Source organism: Cuculus canorus, chromosome Z (assembly GCF_017976375.1).
Source record: "Cuculus canorus isolate bCucCan1 chromosome Z, bCucCan1.pri, whole genome shotgun sequence".
NCBI classification, from domain to species: Eukaryota; Metazoa; Chordata; class Aves; order Cuculiformes; family Cuculidae; genus Cuculus; species Cuculus canorus.
Genome location: NC_071441.1, coordinates 26065354 through 26087207, shown reverse-complemented (window position 1 = coordinate 26087207; position 21854 = coordinate 26065354). Strand labels below are relative to the sequence as shown.

Below are 21854 nucleotides of genomic sequence, written 5' to 3'. Positions count from 1 at the left end.
TAACAACTCTCTACTGAGCATGTGAACATGATTTTTCAAAAGCTTATAGCTCGGCCAAATTTAGACAGTTTTTCGTAGAGATGAAAAAGCACATTCCTGTCACCAAGGCAACCCACTTGCCTAATTTCAAGTTCCTCTGCCAAAATATTGCAGTGCTAGCACTCTTCAACACTTTACAAGAATTTATTTCTTTGTTTTGTTTTCATTTTGTTGTTGGCTGGTTGTTTTTTCAGTTTGGGGTTTGTTGGTTTTTGTTGGGTTTTTTTAACATGGCTAAAACAATATAATTTGCTCTCATCCTCTTCTCAGAAACAGTCGAACCATTTTTACTCAATTTTTCCGAAGACAGGCTGAGTCAGAAACACAGCATGGAAAATTCAAGCCAAAATCATGTAAGTCTGGCAAAGCTATAATAAGCAACCAGAAATGGGATCTTTAACCTGAGAGGTGTCAGGCAACCAGAGAGAGAGATGTTGGTATCAAAGGCATCTAGAAAGAAACATATCTTGAATCTGGAGATGTTGGATTTCCTTACTCATTTCTTTCACATAGATAACAAATAAATATCTCTACTCTCTCCATCTCACCTCTTTATTGGGTTGATGCCCTTTATTTTTCTTTACTTCTGTGGTAAGAGAAGATTTTTCTTTTGTGGTAAGAACACAGACAACTGTCGCAAGATAAATCACACTAAAAATCCTGAAGTAGCTAAAGCAGAAGGCCTATGAAGAAATAAAATACAACTCTGAAGCTGATTATCTGGATACAAACCTATGAGTAGGGGTTGGTCACTTTTAGCTGTACCTTTACTAGATTTACACTGTTGCAGTACGCACACAGAGACAGGGTCCACAGAGCAGGGCTCCAGTGTGTGAGCTCAGTCCAAATACGAAGTTAAGAACTTACTCCCACTCTCTAGAACTTCCAAGATAGGAAAGAAGGATGAAATAGCAGCAGAACGCCTGAATACTGCACAATAAACCATAGTCCCTGTTTCCTTCCCATCTGTATAGATTGAGAGCAATTTTACACTCCAAGCACACAACAAGAAATAGACACTTCTTTCTCTTGAGAAGGTGCTAAGGAGGAAAAAGGAGGCATCTTTACAATGTTATCTTTGTGAAGAAAGGTGCCGACTTGGTGACAGCTAGAGAACAGCTTGCATCTCCTGGCCTGCATCTGCTCAACTTAAAATACATGCGACAGAATTACTGAATACAGAGGCCCGGTTGCTAGTGTCATCAGAATACAGTAGTGGTGGGCTTAGGCTTACAGGCTCTTTTTTCTTTCACTTAGCAGGAAAGAAGAGCTTTCTAGCAGAGAAGTTACCTTTATTTGAGTGTATTAGGAAGAACCAATGAATGAGTGACCGAATTGTGAAATGCTTTGAGTCACTTTGCCTCATACTTGAAGGCCATCAACATAAAGAGACCTCATTAAAATATCAATAGAGTTTACAAGGTGGACTGAGAGGCATGAATGATAGCTTCCATATACTATAATATGGGTGCATGATGTGTAACATACACAGAGAGGATGGAAGAAAATGGGACAAAAGCAAACGCATAACTTGTCCCACAAGATGAAGAATTTGAAGACATGTACATTAGCTCCCTTCTTTCAGTTACAGCAGGTCTCAGGCAGACCAATAGCAAAAATCAGGACAGATCAAGTATTTGGACCACACAGCTGAGCTCTGTAAGTTCATGTGGAAGGGGGATAACTTGCCAGGTCCAGGAAAATACTTAGAACAAATGGATGTGGAAACAATTGTGACAGAGAAAAGCATAGTAGGACCTCCATGAAAAAACTGCATAAAATGGCTACTAGACATCTGAAGGCAGTGCAAAGGAAGAGATTTAATGCAGAGTGTGGACATCTGACTGCAGAGTCAAAGAAGAAAGACTCCAAAATTGCCTCCTCAGCCCAACCTTTCTTATGCACTGACTTGTTCTTCAGCTGACCATGTTGCATAAAACTAGACACTATTGTTATCTTCCTTGCCACAGCCTGCCACCCTTCCTTCTGTCTGGCAAAAGCATGTAGTCAGAATCAAGTAGTGTTCAATAGCACTGGATATTTCTATGCAAGACGGATGCTGCAGGCCTTTATGTTCTTGCTTCAGGCAGCAAAACAGTCAGATCTACCTGAGCACTCTACAGCACCTCCCTTTTAGAGGCAATGTAGAGAGCCATAGCACACCACAAGGTATGCCAATTTTTTTTCTTCCTTTTGGATCAGTTCTATTCACACATGAGTGGAGGTTTATGTTTGCATGGTATGTTCCCTATTTTCCCCATATTGGTATGCTTTACCAAGGAAATCAACATCTGTAAACAAACAAACAAACATCTGTAAACAAACAAACAAACAAACCTTACCAGGAAAAAACACCAGCAAATATCCATGGAGAGTAGCACGGGACCAGACAGGGAATGCATAGGAAGACCTATACGTTATTTCTTTAATTCACTTTGTACCTTTCTGCTGCTCCATTCTTTCCTTGCTTTACTATGTTTTGATTGATTAGAATCGTAATTGACATTAATTAATAACTAACCACCATTTCAATGAATGTCTTAAAAAAATCAATCAAGGAATATAGACCTTTCATGAAAAAAGGAGAGCTATGTGTTTTGGTCTCTTGCAGGAAGGGAGCAGTGTGGTTACTATGAGGTAGTTTCTGCTTCTGGGATTCTGGAAAGCCTAATAAAGGCAGCTAGTGACGTTTTATTTATAAAACTAAGCCTTCAAAATTATGATTAGTTTTGCTGATTTGTGAATTCAGTATCACACTACGTGAACAGTCCCCAAGAAGAAATTAATTCCAGATGAACTAGCATTTAGCAGAGAGGACTGTCCTATAACACAAGACACATCTCTCTATTGCCTGAAATATATTTGAGGATGAGTTTTTACTGTACTTTGAAAGCTAATCTTTGTATTGCCAAAGCTCTGCAGCTAAAAAAATATAATTTACTTGTTAAAACATAGCTGATTTATCTTCATTGAGTTTCAGCCAGCAGAGATGTTAGCAAAAGATGGGAAGCTTTGCAACATTTACTAGTAAACTACAGATAGAGCTTACTTCGAGATGTAAAATTTAGATTTTCATCTTAGACTGAAGACCATGGGAGCTGTCATTACTCCTAAAAGACAAGGATTTGGTTTGTCAGCATTTATTTAGAACTGGAGTAGTAGCTGTCTGTGAACCTTGCTCTGCAAGTCTGCTAAGCTCTGGAAGTATTATAAAATTACAGAATCACAATCACACACAAGGTTGGAAAGGACCCATTGGATCATGGAGTCCAACCATTCCTAACACTCCCTAAACCATGTCCCTCAGCACTTCATCCACCCGTTCCTTAAACACCTCCAGGGAAGGCGACTCGACCACCTCCCTGGGCAGCCTGTTCCAGTGCCCGATGACTCTTACTGTGAAGAATTTTTTTCTGATATCCAACCTGAACCTCCCCTGACGGAGCTTCAGGCCATTCCCTCTTGTCCTGTCCCCTGTCACTTGGGAGAAGAGGCCAGCTCCCTCCTCTCCACAACCTCCTTTCAGGTAGTTGTAGAGAGTAATAAGGTCTCCCCTCAGCCTCCTCTTCTCCAGGCTAAACAACCCCAGCTCTCTCAGCCGCTCCATTAGAGACAGTCTCCTCTTCTAAAGCCTCTAGTGCTGCTTTCAGGTCATCTGACACATACTCTTCAGACCATAAGAGCTCACGTCAACTGCCCAAAAGAGCAAACTAATTTCTAATAGCCCCACTTTCCTTACTTTAAAATATTGGCTTTCTAAAGCAGTAACTCTTTCAGTTCCTCCTTTTAAACACACAGAGACTGGCCAGATGTCAGGAGTTGAAGTTTACAGTTGTCCTCCTGACTTGGAGCCATTGCACCAATCCAGGCCCAGAGCCATTAGGATTTAGAAAAGCTGCAGGACTGTCTGGTTTTTGGTTTGGTTCACTGCCAGTCTAGGGGCAGCATAGCAGAAAGATGGCTGAGAAATATTGGTGGCAGGCTCTCAAAGTGTTTGGAGGGCCAGGAGGAAAAGCCTCTTCCATCAGCTCTGGCACTGGAGTTAAACTCAGCAGATATAAACCACTGGAACACCTGCTGTAAATGGAGTCTTTCCAGATTTGCACCAGCACAAAGAAGATGAGAATAACAATCAATCTGTCCCTCAAGGGAGTTTTGGGGAACTGAATTCATAATTCCACAAATAAACTTGACTTTTACTAAAGATCAAGCTAAGATCTGTTTGCTGTATTATTACAAATCACATCCATCTTTGTGTCCCAGGAGAAAACATTTTAAAAGAAATGCTGAGGCTTAAACTTTAGTTTGGAGACGCCAAAAATTTACATAGATTAAGGCATTAATTAAATGCTTTCACATAAATCTTTAAGAAGACCCTTTTCTATCCAATCCTTACTTTGTTCTCAGATGGTAAATGCATTAGCATCCTTTGGATACTTGAACTACAGTTATGTGATAGTCTGCTCTCATGATCCTGGTCTTGAATGTAAAACCTGAATATCATGGTTTTACTGCTCCTAAAATAGTTTGAAATACTGAAGCTGTTTACTACTGCAAGTAAAAGTGATCCTACTTTGTTAAGAAACAAATCAGAATGTATGTAACTGATAAAAGAAATAACTACTGCAGCTCAGTCTTCATAATCACATAGTTTAATCACACCTCTGCCCCTCAAAAGCTAAACAGGATGTCTTGAATAAGTTCATTCATAACTGCAGTAGGTGCATATACATCCTAACAGCTGACTGAAATAAACTCTTTATGCTAATTCTGTCTACTTAATTAAAAAAAGATAATTGCACTGTGTTAAAATTTGGATGAACAGGACTAACATTAAGCATTGGTTTCAATATCCCAGTGCTAGACAACCATCTGTCTAAAATGACTGATTTGAGGGAGTTCTCACATTTCAGTAAACTGTATTTAATTTTTCATTGAGTACTATAGTTCATTAAGTAATTCTCTGCTCCTTTCATGGCCCTGTATAACAAGCTGATATCTATTACACTTTATACATCTCAAAGCAGGTATTTTGTTAACAACAGAATTACACAGAATAAACATAGTCACTGCTACTACACACTGAAAATGTGAGTTGTAAGAAATACTGTAACCAGTATGAATAATAGGAGTATTTGTCAGCTTCTGTGCATTTCAGTCTTCCACAATATTACCATCAGCCAGTCACAGAGCCTTCAAAATACTTAATGCATCACAGAAAAGCAGGTATTCGTTAGAAGCATGCCTATAGCACCGAGTAAGTATTTCTCTCTTATTGCAGTTATTTATAGTCATGTATTTGTTTCCTGTCAGCGTACACACGTGCTGAGGGAAGAGTAATATTGTCCTCGTTTATTATTTACAAACAAACCTACATCAGAATGCCAGAGTGATTTCCAACTCACCTTTTATGTGTCCTGTTTTGCAGAAAGGGAACTACTCTGCAACATTTTTCTGCATAATACTGAGCACGTTCCTTTCAAAGCAGGCTGGGTGGCAGTGTTGTCAGCCCCTCCAGAACGACTGCCTTCAGTTCTTTTATTTTCCCAAATCAGATCTCACCTATCACTTTTTACTGCTATTTTATGTGAGTATGGCCCACAGAGCCAGAACTTGTTTTCTGAACTAAGATTTACAGCGCTCCACACTGCCCAGCTGCCTTCTGTGGTGCAATAAGTGATAATGTGTCATACAAACACAAACATTCAGTAGCTTGTCATACATCCTGGCTGCTAAATAATTGTTCTTATTGTAGTAATTCAATATTTAATCATTCTGTATGTCATTAGTTAAGAGCCTGCAGGAACATTTAGGCACTGCATTCAAGCTGGAAGTATTGAAAAAAATCAGAGAGATGAACACGTATCATCAAAAATGTATACACTAGTCATCCAAATACTTTCATAAGTTCTAATTTTTACAACATTATAGTAGGTCAATCGCATTAGTAAACTAAGAAGTGGCAATTTGTTGCACGTCTTACAGAAAGTTTAACAACCAAGCTGAAGAAATTAGGACTACAGAACTCATACTGAACAAAGTAGTAGAATCTGGAATTTCCACATTCCATAAATTTGGATCTGCATAGTATACATAGTATATCTGTGTCAACCTGCTCTATGCCTTGTCCTTCCTAACTCTCTGAATACCTAACTAAACAGATAAATTACTTAGAAACAACTCCTACTGCCTGACCTATCATACCTCTCTGCCCCTTACTTGCCATTGAACACCAGTGCAGAATGTGCTTTTTTTTTTTTTTTGGTAATTCCTCCCTGTAATAACATATCACCTACTTTCAGGAGAATTATTTTCATTACTGTAGGAAGCATTGTCAGAATACTGTTCTCTTGAGACATTTCATAATATGAGCTGACCAAGTGAAGTAATAATAATAATTATGCCAAAAGAAACTGCAAGTTCCTGTTTACCTTTATGTCAGTATGTGCATTGCATAGAACAGGATAGGCTTTACATAGAAAGATGATCCCGAGTGGTATTTTTGCCACTGTGTAATTAAAAGCTCAACGAACAGATACTATACCTACAGCTTCAGGAGTACTACAATACATTTAGAGGTATATTTTCTAGGCTGTCTCTGAATAGTGATATTTGGCAAATGTGGTGATAAGGTGTGCATTGTTTGTGATCCTACATCATTTGTGATCCTACATGAGGGAATCAGAGACTAGCATAGAGGAACAGCAAAAATGTGATAGCTGAAGAAGAATCACCAACAAAATGTAAACCCAATTTCTACTTCACTAAATTTTCTTGGATAAATGCCTAGCCTTGCTTCTTCTATAGATCATCCCTGGGATGAGTCAGAAACTGTCACATTAATATAATAAACCCAGCGTCCTCTACATGTTGCACTGCAGACTAACAGGTGTACCTTTTCAAAAGCACTTAAACTACATAAAACAAAGCAAAATATCCATTTCTAATGTGAAAAATTTGTTTGGTGAATTTTTGTATCCCTACCCTCCTTTCCCCTTTTCCTCCTGCCCAAATCTCAAGCTTCTGCTTCGAATGAAGTATCCAGATTTTATTTTTGGTAACGCAAATGCAATATTTCTCATTTCAGAGAAATTGTTTCTTCTGGAGCCTCATCACTGGCAGCTGTATCAGCCCAGTATGCTGGATCTGACCATTACACTATGAGGAGCTCCCTACGACAAAAACTTTTCCGCTAGGAATCATGTCATAAAATGGACCTCTGCTTATCTGTAGGATAAGGCAGCAGGAAAAATATAGATCAGGAAAATAATCCTAAAAAGAAAAAAAAACTAGAACTGATTGAACCTTCATTGGAGCTGAAATTCTTCCAACATTAAAGATGATATTTAGAGAAAACTTACAGTATTCCTTGAATTTTGTATCTCCAATCTTCAGTGGCAGAACAGGAAGTAAAGCAGAAGGGAGTCTTATTTCTGAGAAGAATTAGCTCTGAATCATCTAGTATTTTCAACAACTTTAGTTATTAAAAGAGAATAGAGGCATTTAGAGGAGACAAGAAATGTGAGGGGCACATAGTTCACACAAGAAAGACCAAATAAGCCTTTAAAACATTTAAAGGGAGAACAAGCGAAGAGTTTATGATTCAACTAATGATTGTAAACTGTTCTTGAAGTCTCAGGGTGTTAACGAAGTCCTTGATTAAATACTATGGGGTGGTCATGATGTCCTGCATATTGGACAAAGTCCTAAGAGCAAGACTGCTTAAAGACCTGGAACAAATTAACTTCTATGTCAAAAACAGTTACCCTGTCTACTCTCAGATTCTGTTATGTAGAGAACACAAAGGGCACCGCACAGAAAAACCAAGGCAGAAGTCCCTGAAAACTGTGATATTTGCTGTGGTACCCAAGACTCTACAAGAACTAGCAAAGTGAGAAAGATACAGGTGAAGTTCTCCATCATCCTTCAAGATTTTGCAAAAGCTAGTTCTGTAGAGTAAAAGCTTTTCCACAAGTGGCATTAATGCCTCAAACAATTTTTTTCTAGGAGTGCTGCATATTGCAGAAGATTATAATTAACTAGGTCAGAAAGTGCAGGAATTTTTATTCATTTAATTTGGACACTGGCAAACATATCCAAGTGTGGCAAAACTATCCTACTAGTTTGCATACACACAAAAGCAAAGTCACAAGGAAAATATGTGGAGAGAAAGAGGAATCAGAGCTTCCATAACCAGCTTTTTCCCATTAAATGTATTGATAACTGATTGGACAGAAACGAGAGAAGAACATAAGAAAACTAGCACAGGCTTAACACATAACAGCACTGTCAGGTTAGCACTAATCTTTATGACTGTAGCAAGCATTGCTTGCCAGGCTTCAGGTTTTATAACCAGTTTCACCACTTGTTGCAATCAAAATACGAAGATTCACAATTCCCTTGTTCACTTTCCTCTTACAATCAACTACTTTATATGGTCTTGACAAGACTGATCCTAGCTGGGTCGTGAAGCTTATTAATATATAAGAACAGCTCAGTATTATGCAAAAAACAATACAGAACCTGTCTTCTACTGCAGCAATAAGCAGAGTAAGAGGGTCAGTATCCCTGTCATTTACCTCCTTATATTGTGTTAGCCTTTTATTCCACCTCAGGGGACATGGCAAATCTGAAGTGGCCCATCTTTTCAGTAAGCTCCTGCAGATCTTTCTGTCAGACCATCCTTTCACTCTCCTGTAATGAAACTGAATTTCTCATGCTCCTATCAGCTTCAGGCAGCAGTTCTAATCTTCTACACTATGCATGGAAATGGAGGTGCTAATTTAATTTCTTGATACCCAGTCTTGTCCTGGAAGAGTTTTACCTGCTTTTCTCAGGCCACTTAGCAGACTCAGAGTAATCATACTTTGGTGTAAGTTATCCAGATCTAGAACTAGACAATAAAGCATTAGCAATAACCAAAATGTCGCTTTTCATGGGTTTTACACCAGTGAGAATAAATGCACTGCCCTGTCCACAGAAATATTACACCTTGAGGCTTTTAAGCCAACAGGAATGAAACTCTGGTATCGAGCTACCGCTGCTGTAAGGACATTGTGATAGTGTTTGTACAAACCAAGATGTCGAGACTCTATGCTGCTGTATCGTAATTGAAGCATATCATTTTAATAGCTTCAATCTCAGTCCACCATGGATGTTGTAAAATTTCTTGTGCAACAGAAAGTTCAAATGATCAGTCAACTCTCCAGGCAGATGTCCATGTGCTGCTCTTTTGGCTCACTCACCTCATCAGACCAGTAACCTGCCCATCATTGAGCAAAGGATGAAACATCTCCAGGCCCCAGGTGAGCGGTTTCAGCCAGAATTAGACTCAGCTAAGCCCTCCTCTGCCCTTTCAGTCTAGATTTTCATGTAGTTCACAGTCTTCCAACATGAAAGCCATCACTGATGCTGTTGTACTTTCACAGCTACATCCATTAGATACCTGGTGCATGAAACTGCTTTAAAAAGGATTTTTAAAGATACTTTGGAACATAAAGCAACTCCTCTGTAATGGTACATTTTGAGCAAAGTAGAGACAGAGAAGAATGAAGATCAAGGAGACAAAAATTGCATCTTTTCCTTTGCTGTGATTCAGAAAATTAAAAGGAAACAACCTTCTATCTCCACTTTTCATCACACTGAAAAATAAAATCTGGTTTTGTTGCCTTTCTTTGGTGCTGCAGAGCCGAGTGCCATTCAGAAAGGCAGCTCTAGTAGGTGAGACTCCAGAGGAAGAAAACAGCAGCAAAAAATCATCTGCAGGGTAGGAGATCTGCAATGACATTTTCTGGTTTGGCTGCCATTTCGATCTCTCAGTTCAGGTGCTGGAACAGACCAGACAAAGCAGACTCACTGTCTGAAAACTCTTCTTTGGATGCACGTCTTCACTGATGTGCAGTCTCAACCTTTGCATATCTATGCAGCAAAACATTACAGTCAGTGTCCCTGCTCTGGGCCAATAAATGTGTTCTCTTGGCATATACTGAGGAAAAAAAATCAGTACACCCTTCTTACACAAAGACTGCTGTCTAAAGTCAGCAAAAAATCCATGTCTCCTAAAACAAATGTTGGCATAATCATTTGTCTACCAACTGTTTTGATGTACTCATCTGAAATACCTGAGTGTGAACAAAATCCAGTGCAGTAAGGTCCCCATAACCATAATACCCAGGTATCAGTGGACCAGTGGATTTTAAACCCACAAGAAATCAATTGTAAGGTTACCATGCTGTGGGAAAAAGTGTTTCACCACCGATGCTAACAAAAGGAAGTCTTCCACAGAGAGCCAAGAATTGATTTACGAAGGCATAGTAACTTTTTCTCTAAGAACTTCTCCAGAAGGAGTTGCAAACACAGACCTACTAACACTTCAGTAGGCTAACACCACTTATGTCCAAAGGATAGACAAGTGTCTCTGCAGCATTCTGTGGTATTTTACAGAGATGCAGTTTGTTCTTAAACCAGGCCAAAATCCCAAACCAGTCATTATTCTTTACATGTTCACTGAAATATTTTGTCTTGTCCACTTCCATTACTACGTGAACTTTTCATAAAAAAGCAGCCCTCTCTTTACCAAGAGCTTTAGAAAACATCGGACTGCCATAATTGTCTTATAAAAACTCAGGAAAGGCAGACTGACCTCTCCTGCCAGTTGCTTTTCCCCAGGGTCTGAGTTGTTATTTAACATAAATAATGGTGCTTCATCACTGATTTCAAGTAGGTTTGTGTCCAGGTTTTGTTTTCAAAATCCAAGCAAGGAAGGGAATGTGTACAAAACTATTGAAACGGTACATACAAAGCACAGAAATGCATCAGAGGAGGATTTCTTGCTGTAGCACGTAAACCAATGAACTATTGCTTATTGTACCTATCTATAGTGCTGATCCAAACCCCAGTCTGCTGAATAAATCTTCATATAAGGCAGTCTGAAGGAACAAATCCCCAGGGTGAGCAGGAATAGGAGGTTATTCCATTTAGCAGGTTCAGTGTTATTATACAGAGTTTTTCTAACACAGCACTCTTGATGCAAAGAAGCTGTAGGGTTCATCGTATGCCAAGCAGAGATCCAGTGACTGGTCTTCATACAAATGTTGAATTTTATCCCTCACATCCAAAAAAACCTAGAAAAATATTGCTTTTGCAGGGAAACTTTTGACAAATTGAAACGCAAAATATTAGAAAATCCCACTAATTTCAAATATTAATAAAATATTTTTTAATAATAAGTAGATCTTCAGGTTAGAATTTTAATATACTGGCACAACAAAGGACTTCATAAGTGCTAGAAATGAGGATATATTTGTCAGATAAATTGTGCTACAAATGGAGTTGGACCAGTAATATTTATTCAATCATCAGTTCACCCCTTCAGTTTGTATTGTAATACTTTGTTCTAAAATATTATCACTTCATCCACTAATAAAAGAAGAAGGAGAAACCATTAATTAATATGCATGATTTGTAGAGTATGACATTCAGAAGTAAATATAAATTTTAAAGCTTCTCATACAGTTTGGTGGAGGATCTCTAAAGAGGGATGAATTATCTCTATGTTATATCTTTAGGCACAGGAGATGTAAATTCATTTCTCGTCTTACTGCATTTCCTTGATTGAGCCACTTCATCTCTCTGTGCCTCAGTTCCCTGAGTACAAAAGGAGTAATATCTCTGCCAGTTCTCACTCATTTAAACTGAGAAGCACTGAACAGTACTACTAATAAATAATAAAGGGAGCACTTCCAGAAACAAACCTAAATTCAGCCAGGAAAGCAAAGCCAGGTAACTAAAGGTTTTTGCTTTGCCCTATTATTTTTTTTTTTTATGAGTACTCACTAAATCCTTCAGAATCATTTGAAAGACAGAACAAAAACTTGTCTCAAGATGTATTGAAAGGAGATTGTAACTATCAAAATATTAAGTTCAGATGATGAAGGGAATGCAATTTAACTCAATGCTTGGCTCTTGCAGCCCTCCAGTCCTTTCTCCTTGTGTAATTTTTGTCTCCCTACTTGTTAAATGGACAAGGCTAGCACCTTATTCAGACATTGCATAGTCTATTGCAGTTGCTGAGCTGACCAAACAATATTCCTGCTGCTCTAATCAAGGTACCTGAAAGCTAGAGCAAAATCAGATTATGTGAATGCCCATACAATACACAAATGCTTGAAGCAATCTGAAGCTGCAAAAGACAACTCAGGAAGCCTTAGACCACAGCACCTGCCCTGCCTCAAACAAAGGTCAATGCAATACTACAGCAGCCCTGTGCAATTAAAGAGTTTCTTTTTGCAGAAAGGAAATCACTGGTTGCAGCAGAGATAATGTTTGAAATTCTAGTTACCGTATCAAAATGGTATTTAAGGAGAACATTGGTATTTTTTCTGTAGCTAGGAATTCTGAGTTTATTGAACATCTGCTTTAGACGTCCGCTACAGAGAGAACTCACACTGACACACAGGGAGAACTCCAGAGCTGGCCAAAAGCTCCTGTTATAAGTGGCAGATCCTTACTGAGAAACACTTCATACATTTCAATGTATTTTCATACTTTCTCATACTTCCTCATACCACTTCCTTACTTTTTCCACACGGATATTTACATTACAGCTGTTTAGCCTCTACACTTCTACTTCATCTTACAACACTGCTGCAAATTAATCTTTCTGCTCACAGCAAGTGGATGTCATCAGTGAATAAGTGAGAGCTTCATTCCTTCCCATAGCTTCCTGTAAAAAAGAACCCCAAACCCAAGCAACTAACCCTTTAAAAGTATCCATGTAGCACAGAACAACAAACTTCTGTTTTTCTACTGTGATTTTAATGGGCAATTAATTTCAGATGCCATTTATCTGTGATTTAAGAAGATATTAAGAATTTAATCTCTAGGAATGCACGTTGATTACACCTGTAAAACCTCAAGTTAATCACGGGCTATTTAAGAGAAAGAGTCAGCCAAGGTACGCTACCAAAATATTTTCTGTGACCACAAAAAAAAAAAAAATCACTAATTTCCTTGACCTGTCATTATTGAACAAAAGTGAGTTTTCTTGGGACTGATCTACCATGGCCATGGAGGGATGATCTAAACCAGGTCTGTAAAATGACCTTCACTCCTTTCCGTTGAATGCAGGTTCCTGCTAGCAATCAAACACAAGACGAACAAAGAAACATTCTGAGCAATGAATTGCTTTTGAATCACAGTAACTCATACTATAGTGGAAATAGGGACCAGCTGTCTCCACCCTGCAATTCCTTACGTCTACGTTGCAATAGCCCAATATACAAGTGCAGAGACTAGGTGGAAAGTCTCCGACAGAGATTAAGAAAAATAATGTATCTTATAAAGAATATTCCAATGAAGACCTGCATCGCAGAAAAAAATTTAAAAGCAAAGAATCAGCTTCCACAAATGTGCTTTACTAGTTTTACTGTGAGTGAACGCTAGAGGGTACCAGTATTTGAAACAGATTATAGTTACAATGGTAACTTGCCAACAGGGGAAAGAAAAGTAGAGAAAGACATGTTCTTTCTCTCTACGGTCTGAAAGAACACATTGTGTGCCTGTTATTCTGTGCGATGCACAGCCTCCAAGCTCTGAAATAAGTTATACAAATGTTGCCCACTTATCTTGTCCCTGATTAAAGACATTTGCTAAACTGTATGATTTGTAAGACTGTGTAAAAAGAAATTCAACTATGTTTTTTATTCACTGAGAATTATCATTTTGGGTGAGAATAAAGCATTAATATTGTCACTAAAATATATTTAATGCAGGAAAGTTATGTTTCCTCAGCTGAACTCCAATATTAATTCCGTTTCTTTTCATCCAGGAACATATTGACTGTAAATGAGTTTTGACATAAACTTAGATTGTCATCAAATTAAACATACACAAATGCAAAAACTTCCTGTATATAATAAGTATAATTTAAAATTGCTCTGTCCAGAGAACAATTTTTTAAGTACTTGTGCAATAGATGGAGCGCAAAAGCACTAAACTTCTGCTGATGAATACAATCTAATCCAGGTGCCAAATTCTTGGTGACACAAAGGAACCTATGTATCTAACTAGTTTTAAGAGGCTTTGCTCATTTCAGCTTAAGAGCAGTTCATATGAAAACAAACTATTTTTACTGCCCACCTGGCATGCACTTCTGAAGTATGACTGAGAAATCTTAACACCTGAAATACCATACACAGAAGGAGTAAATGTTTGGCAATCTGAGTCCCTCAGAATTCCAATTCTTTCTGTTCCATGTCAGGTAAACTCTTCTCACACAAGTCTGCTTCTATATGAAGCACGGATCTTTTCTGGGGTTTTATCAGTAAAATAACATACAGAAGTAATGACTCGAGGAGTGACCACACCAAATGCAGAGTTAGGTGCAGGTATGCAGCTGTGCACAGGGTGCAAGGGGGATCTTTCCTCCAAGCTTGCACACCATGTGTCAAAGCCGGTACATCTTTATTGTGCCATGTTATACATATGCATCAGGGTAACATACATAGTCATGTCTTTTCCAAGAAGTGGGTAGGGTTAGTAAGATTAGTCACTGGAACTCATTATCATAGTATGATTAATTCCAGGAACTCATCATCATCATAGGTCTCCTTTTCTTAGTACTTGCTCATTTCCTCGTGGTAATGGTTGATGGGGTCTTTGGGGATGAAGATAGGCCGTCTTCCTCGCATTGAACTTTTCACCTTCCCTCCTTGCACATGCTCTTAGAGAGCCTAGGCTGCCTTCGGGCCTTATCTGGTCCCGCTGGTGGTCCTTCCCATGACTGTTGCACCAGTTCTTGTTATCTGGCTTCAACCAGATACAGTCACCGCCCCACTAAAAAAACCTTTATGTCAGAATTCTATATTTTAGTTAATTGAAACTTATAACTTTTAACAAATTATTTCTTCTTTCAATTCCCCCCCTTCCTTTATCCTAAGCAAATTCTTTTGCCTACATAACACCATTTCCTCAAGCAGTCAAATAAAATGCTTAAAACATTGCAACATAAGACAGATTAGAATTCCTAAGATAATCATAACTACCATAGCAACAAATAATTGTTTCAGCCAGGTAAAATTAGATAACCAAGAAGTTAGTTTCTCCCACAGTTTTGAACACCCATACGAGGTATCATCTAAGGTTGCACCATGCGAGACTTTGGCCTGTTTCTAAATTTCATCTATATCTTTTATCACTCTTCCTGAGTGATCAATATAAGTGCAACAACTTGTATTTGTCAAGGTACGTACCCCTCCTAGTTGTGCGGTTAGCATATCCAGAACCATCCATTTTTGTTGCACAAATTTATGCAAGGAGGTCACCTCAGTTTGGAGAGCTGTAAAGGCATCTGCAGTGTGGTTGATTACAACTTCCATTTCTGCTGAGATGTTTACTATCGCTTTTTCAAGTTTGCTAACTCCTAGCCAGGGGAGGAACCACCTTGCAAAGCTATGAAAAGGAGTTGGCCTTTGTGCTAAGAGGGTTAGTTCCTCATCTTATTCTGTTCCATGATGACCTTATTATACCACTAGGAATCTCATCGATTGAATATTTTACTCTGGGTCATCAGGAATCCTCCCATACATGTTCCTGTCCAATTAATAGGTAGACTCTTTCTGGCCCATCCGTCTCCACAAATCTGCCAAAATCCAGGGCCCAGCTTACATTACTCAGTTATCTTACTTAGACAGAATAACTTACCTTTGCCTTTCTTCTTAATCTCTTTAAGGGTTACATTTATATTTCTAAGTGGTTCAAATGTCCTCACATTTTGGCCTCCTGTTTGGTTGTTTGGGCATATTACATTTTACTGGTTCCGCACTTGTAAATCAAATTTGGGCCCCTTCTTTTTCTGCACATCCTTTCCAAAGGTGCAGTGGGTCTTATTCCAGGCATTCAAAGTAAAATTTGTAGATAATATTCCAAAGGCAACCCTGGACTTCCTCTAGGAAGAGCTGTACACACCCAATAAACTGAAGGATTAAGATGTCTTGCTATGGATTTAGTCATCTTTACATATGAATTCTGTTCCCAAGCAATCACTATTTCTACTGATAATTCCAGTATGACAAATACAGTTATTTTCCACCCTTTTGCTGGATTCAGAGCTTTAGGGGTCCAGTCGGTGTTGATTCCCATCATGGCGTAGGAGCTTTCTTGATTCTGGTATGATGTATCCATGATACTTGTACCCTAATCCTGACTGCGGTATGAGATGTTAGTAGAACTTGAAAGGGTCCTTCCCACTTTGGTTCTAAAGATGAATCTGAAATAGATCTGACACATACATAATCACCTGGCACAATATTATGAATTGGTTCATCAGGACCGCTTGCTCGAGTTCCCAAAACCTGTCTTTCAACTTTTTGGAGTTGTTTATGTAAACTTATCACATATTCAGGCAATATCTCATTTCCAATTTGTGTTGTTGCAGCCATTTGTATATCACAAGGTCTGTTGCATAATATTTCAAAGGGACTCAACCCTTCCTTGGCCCTTGGCTTCATTCTAATTCTCAGTAGGGCCAAAGGTAATGACCGAGGCCGGGGCAATCCAGCTTCTTGCCCCAACTTTACAGTTTGCAACTTAATCAAATGGTTCATCTTTTCCACCTGGCCACTTGCTTGTGGCCTGTAAGGCATATGTAACTGCCAATCTATTCCCAATACTTTACTAACTTGCTGAACAGTTTCTGCAATCAAATGGGGCCCCTGATCCTAAGATATTACTTGACACCACACCTTGGTATTATTTCTTGTAACAATATTTTAGTTACCTCTCTAGATTTATTAGTTTGGCAAGGGAAAGCTTCTCAGTTACCATATATTCTCCAGGCTTCATCTAACAACCTCTCTAGATCCCTACTTTCTGTCGGCCTTAACTTTTGTAACTTCCTTCGAATGTCTGGTGCTGATTGTCCTAAAACCAGGGATACTAATTGCTGTATTCCTACTTCAGATCCAGATTCCAGGACAGTGTGCTGTCTCATGGTGTCTCGTAATTTGTCTAAAAATTCTGAGGGTGTTTCTTTCGGACCTTGTTTCACTGTGTATAACATTGACCAGTTTATTGATTCTAGGATGGCCCTTTCCATTCCTTTAACTAACTCAATATGCCATTAACGAGACTTTATGTGTATTTCTGTTAGGATCCCACTCTGGATCTTGTAAACGGAAATATTCCTTGACCTCTTCTGGGTCTTTTATTTGATCACTTGCCAAATTTTGAGCTGTTCTTATTATCTGTTTTTCTGTTTCAGTCATATGTTTTAATAGCAGCTGAATATCATTCCAGTCGGGGTTGTGTTGTCTTATTATAAACTGGAAATATCTCATCATCCTGATAGGGTCGTCCTGATACTTTTTAGTCACATTTTTCCAAGTTTCTAAATCAAAAGAGGAAAACAGGACTTTTAATAGAACTGGTGCCCATCAGGACCCACCGCTTCTCTTAAGGGAGCCTGTATAACTCCCTATCTCTCTTTTCTTCGTGAACAAGAAGAGACAGGACTATCGGTGGGGGGGTGTTCAAGAGCTGTCTGCGTCCCTCTCCTCATGTTGTTGGGCTTCAGTTGGGGGTTGATAATGCTCTGGGAATTCGGTCATTTCAGGTTTTGTCCCTTTACCTAATTTAACACACCTTTGACCAATAATACAGGCAGAACTATATCTCCTCATTTTCCCTTTTCTTTCCTTTTTATTTTCTTTTTCCAGTGCCTGCTCCCACACAAACCTTTTGTTTTTACACTTTCAAATTGTCCTTTTCCACTGATCCACACACCGATGCCAACACTGTCCCTATCCCCGTCTCTGCTCCCAAGCAAACCTTCTTTTATTTTTTTTCAAATTGTTCTCTTCACTGATATCAAGCTTTCCCTTCCACAGATCAATGCACTGACACCCCCCCTTCTCTATCCCAGTCCTCGATCCTTACCTCCGGCATACACTTGCTAAAGACCTTCTTACACACACAGCAATAGAACTGCTTGTGGACATAACACCGTTAACTCCATTAACTCCTGCAGACTGAAAAGAAAAAAGCCAAAGGTTCCAGGTAAATCTACCTGTTTGCTGGCTTAATGGACATTTGAGATTGAAAGGTCTCAGAGATGTATTTCTAGGATTAACCAAGACAGAGGGGGCTCAAACCCCTGTAACAAAACCATTTTGTAAGTCTTACAAATGTTTTAAGTGCTTCATCCATCTCTGGCCGCACCACTCGTGGGGTCACGGAACCACAGATCAGGACCCCCACTTGCTTTGCAGCGATGCTGCGTCTCAAACACGCACACACACACACACACACACACACTCGTTTCAAAGCTAGCTCAATATAATGTTGGTTATGACCAGTCAATGATAACAGCCTGTGTTGTTCACTATCGGATCCACAATTTTCCAATGTTATGGATATTTAAACTATACACAGTACCGGGCACACCATACGACACTTAAGAGTATGCACATACAATAATTATTACTCCAAGGAGTGCAACTCCAGGAGTCCAATACTTCAAGCCATCAAAACACCATTGGAAATTGACCTTTTTAACCAAACCAGACCAGACCAAATCAAACCTCCTGGGAGCCCCTGGGGGTAAGTTACGTAGACTTTTCTTTAACCACACAAGAGGAGTCTCTCCACGATTTATAAGTCCCCCCTTTACCTCACATACCTTGTCCGCTCAAAGATGGTCCTTATCTGTCCCTGCGGTGATCTGGGTGAGTGAAGGGAATCCTCCCGAGAAATCCCGGGGGCACCCAGAGAAGTCCCTGTCCTCAGCAGGTCCCACAGCCGGACAGAGGTGGTCCCATCTGGGGTGCCAAAATTGACCTGTGGAGTGACGACACCAAACAGAGTTAGGTGCAGGTATGCAGCTGTGCACAGGGTTCAAGGGGGATCTTTCCTCCAAGCTTGCACACCATGTGTCAAAGCCTGTACATCTTTATTGTGCCATGTTATACATATGCATCAGGGTAACATACATAGTCATGTCTTTTCCAAGAAGTGGGTAGGGTTAGTAAGATTAGTCACTGGAACTCATTATCATAGTATGATTAATTCCAGGAACTCATTATCATAGGTCTCCTTCTCTTAGTACTTGCTCATTTCCTCGTGGTAATGGTTGATGGGGTCCTTGCACACTCTCTTAGAGAGCACAGGCCGCCTTTGGACCTTATCTGGCCCAGCTGGTGGTCCTTCCCATGTCCATTGTACCAGTTTTTGTTATCTGGCTTCAACCAGATACAGTCACCGTCCCACTAAAAAAACCTTTATGTCAGAATTCTATATTTTAGTTAATTGAAACTTATAACTTTTAACAAATTATTTCTTCTTTCAGTAACATATGGTGCCTGTCTGCTTCACCATGCCTACCTACAAAAAATGCTATTAGCCTTTAGCTTTCAAGACCAATTCAGAAAAAAGTTTGAAAATGAAAGGGGGGTGGAAAAGATAATAAACTAAGATCACAAGATAAGTGAAGAGATAGATTTACACCTTTCAAGTAGAGGCCTGAAAGCAGAAATCTCATACTTACAGTCTGCAAAAACGTTACATGATAATCCCAAGAATTTTTTTAGTGCTGAGAATCATGCTGCCACTGAACAATGAAAGAGTCTGCTGGTAGAAATGCTGTAAGACTGGCATCGATCAAAGTTAACTGCAATGTCTTTGCTCAGGCTGCACATCCTGGAGGGCAGCCAAAGTGTGTCTCAGATGCAACTGATGATCAGGCCGTAGATGACTGTGATGATTACTGATGTGACACTTGTGCCAATATTTGGCTTTTGAAGATATCTTTGGTTTCTTGTATCTTGCTCCCTTTTCCTGTTCTTTTCTTTTTAAAATATATTTATTAATTGGAGCTTAATAAAGATGCATACTTCATCAAAATAAAAAAGTCTGACAGCTGAGACTAAGACTGATAACTTTCCCTCAGCTGGCTCATCAAGACCCTTTATTCTGTTTTAATCGCCGCATGCCTCCTTTGGGAAGGTTAAGGAGCCCAACTAATTTTGCATGTTGCTATGAAACAGAACCACTCCATATTTAGCTGGTGGAAAAGCAAGTAAGAAGTCTTTTCCCCGACCATTACCACCTTTAAAGTTGATTTCAGTTGTTGTGAAATGAAATAAACAACTTTCACAATTCACACAGCTGCCACAAACTGAACATAATGTCCACAGTACTCATAGTTGTTTATTGCAGCTGATTAGCTTGCTCTTATCTCACTAGTTCATGCTGAAGGTAAAACGAAGTCCACTGCAGCGGGTTGGTAGCCAAATGATGCAGAAAGGAAGACCACGAGAAATTCTGCACAATGTATGTGTCATTTAGCTTTGGACACACCTCTACGTGCAGGGACACTCCATAGCAGCAAAGTAAAGATCTGTGGAAAACACAGAAAGATTAAAGAAATCGGTTTCTTTTTCTATATTGGGCATGAAAACAGCAATGTAACTCTCGAAGTTCACTTGTTTGGTCTTTAAAATAATAGAAAACAAGTATCATATGAAAATGCCCCTAGTGTTTTAGTTCTCAAGTTGCTATTCAACTTGATCCCATGAGAGAAAGCAAATAAATTTCTTTAGCCCCAAGGATGCCTCCCTTGCCACCTTTCAAACACCCGTTGCAAACTTTAGAAAGATCCCAGTGATCTTTTGTCCTAGGAGGTGTTGGGGATAGCTAGCAGCTTCTCTGGTGTTATTGTTACTATAGTTACTCACCTGTTAAACTAGTTAGAGAAGAAACAGTTACTGTTAGCACATGAATTGGCATGATTTGACTCCCTTTAACACAAATGGTGTAATTAACACCTCTTGATAAATTTCTTGTGAGGCATTTGAGAACTCAGAATTACAGTCTTGCTGCTTTGCATTTTACTTGCCTTCTCTGTCATACTTCGGCATAACTTTGCATTTACAGGCTCACGTCTTCACAATTTTTTATTCTGAGACAGGGGGTGATGCCTGCAACAAACAACACACAAGGCACCAATTGTGCATCTGGCATGGCCCCACGTATGAAGTGGTTGATTAGGAGGAATCTTCTGTCTTTTGTTGTGTGCAAGACAAATGAAGCCTCCCTGCTTGGAAACGCTGCTTTTTAGTCTTACATGTGTTCAATCTGTGTTTAAATGTGGTGAATTTTTAACTCGGATAAGTGACAGAGACTTGTTTTTCCCAAAAAGATGTAGGGCCAAAACAGACCAACTCCACACTGATTAATAATACACTCTAGCTCTAAGTGGAGGAATTATTCAGCACATTCATGGAGAGATACTTGTAATTCTACAGAACTTAAATAGAGTCCCCTGAAGTTATACCCATAAGGACCACAGAAAAAGCTGGATAAGACACAGATCTGCTCCTCAAGAAAGCAGAACTGTGAAATTAGAAGTGTGCAAACACTGAGGTGGTACCTATGAGTTGTTTTATATAAAGCAGTGACAAATTTTCCCTCTCTGCTCGTGGATCAGTATCCCCTAACACAGCTACCTTCTGCAGTTTAGATGGCACAGTCTGTTCACTGACTGCACTTGAATGAGATAACTTATAAATTAAAATCATTATCGCTCATATTCATTACAGTTAAGGGTTGCAGGCTTATTGTGATCCAGGTTGCAATGGCTTATAATTGGAGCTCTGAAGTTAGGCAAGGAGCCTGAACTCACTAAGCTCTTTCTTGCCTTGTCCTTCTTTCACACCCTACCTTCTCCTTGCTGGGCTTCACTGGCACTTGTCTTGTTTCACAAGCTGATTTACAAATGCTGCAAAGCACCTGTTCATAAAACCAGAGTGAAATAGTGAATA

The 21854-nt window shown here is 39.3% G+C and overlaps 1 long non-coding RNA gene across 3 annotated transcripts; it reads right to left on the bottom strand.

Moving 5' to 3' along the window:
- Positions 1 to 14317: 14317 nt before the first annotated feature.
- LOC128850546 (uncharacterized) lies at positions 14318 to 19676 on the bottom strand. 3 transcript variants are annotated; one of them, XR_008447979.1, is made up of 3 exons: positions 19580 to 19676; positions 18716 to 18873; positions 14318 to 18065 (listed from the first exon to the last, which is right to left on the bottom strand). It is a non-coding gene; the product is annotated as an uncharacterized LOC128850546 (long non-coding RNA). The 3 variants fall into 3 exon arrangements; XR_008447978.1 differs by lacking the exon at positions 19580 to 19676 and adding an exon at positions 18963 to 19002 and having other exon boundaries at positions 14319 to 18065; XR_008447980.1 differs by lacking the exon at positions 19580 to 19676 and having other exon boundaries at positions 14322 to 17425; positions 17974 to 18065; positions 18716 to 18956.
- Between the last annotated feature and the right edge of the window lie 2178 nt (positions 19677 to 21854).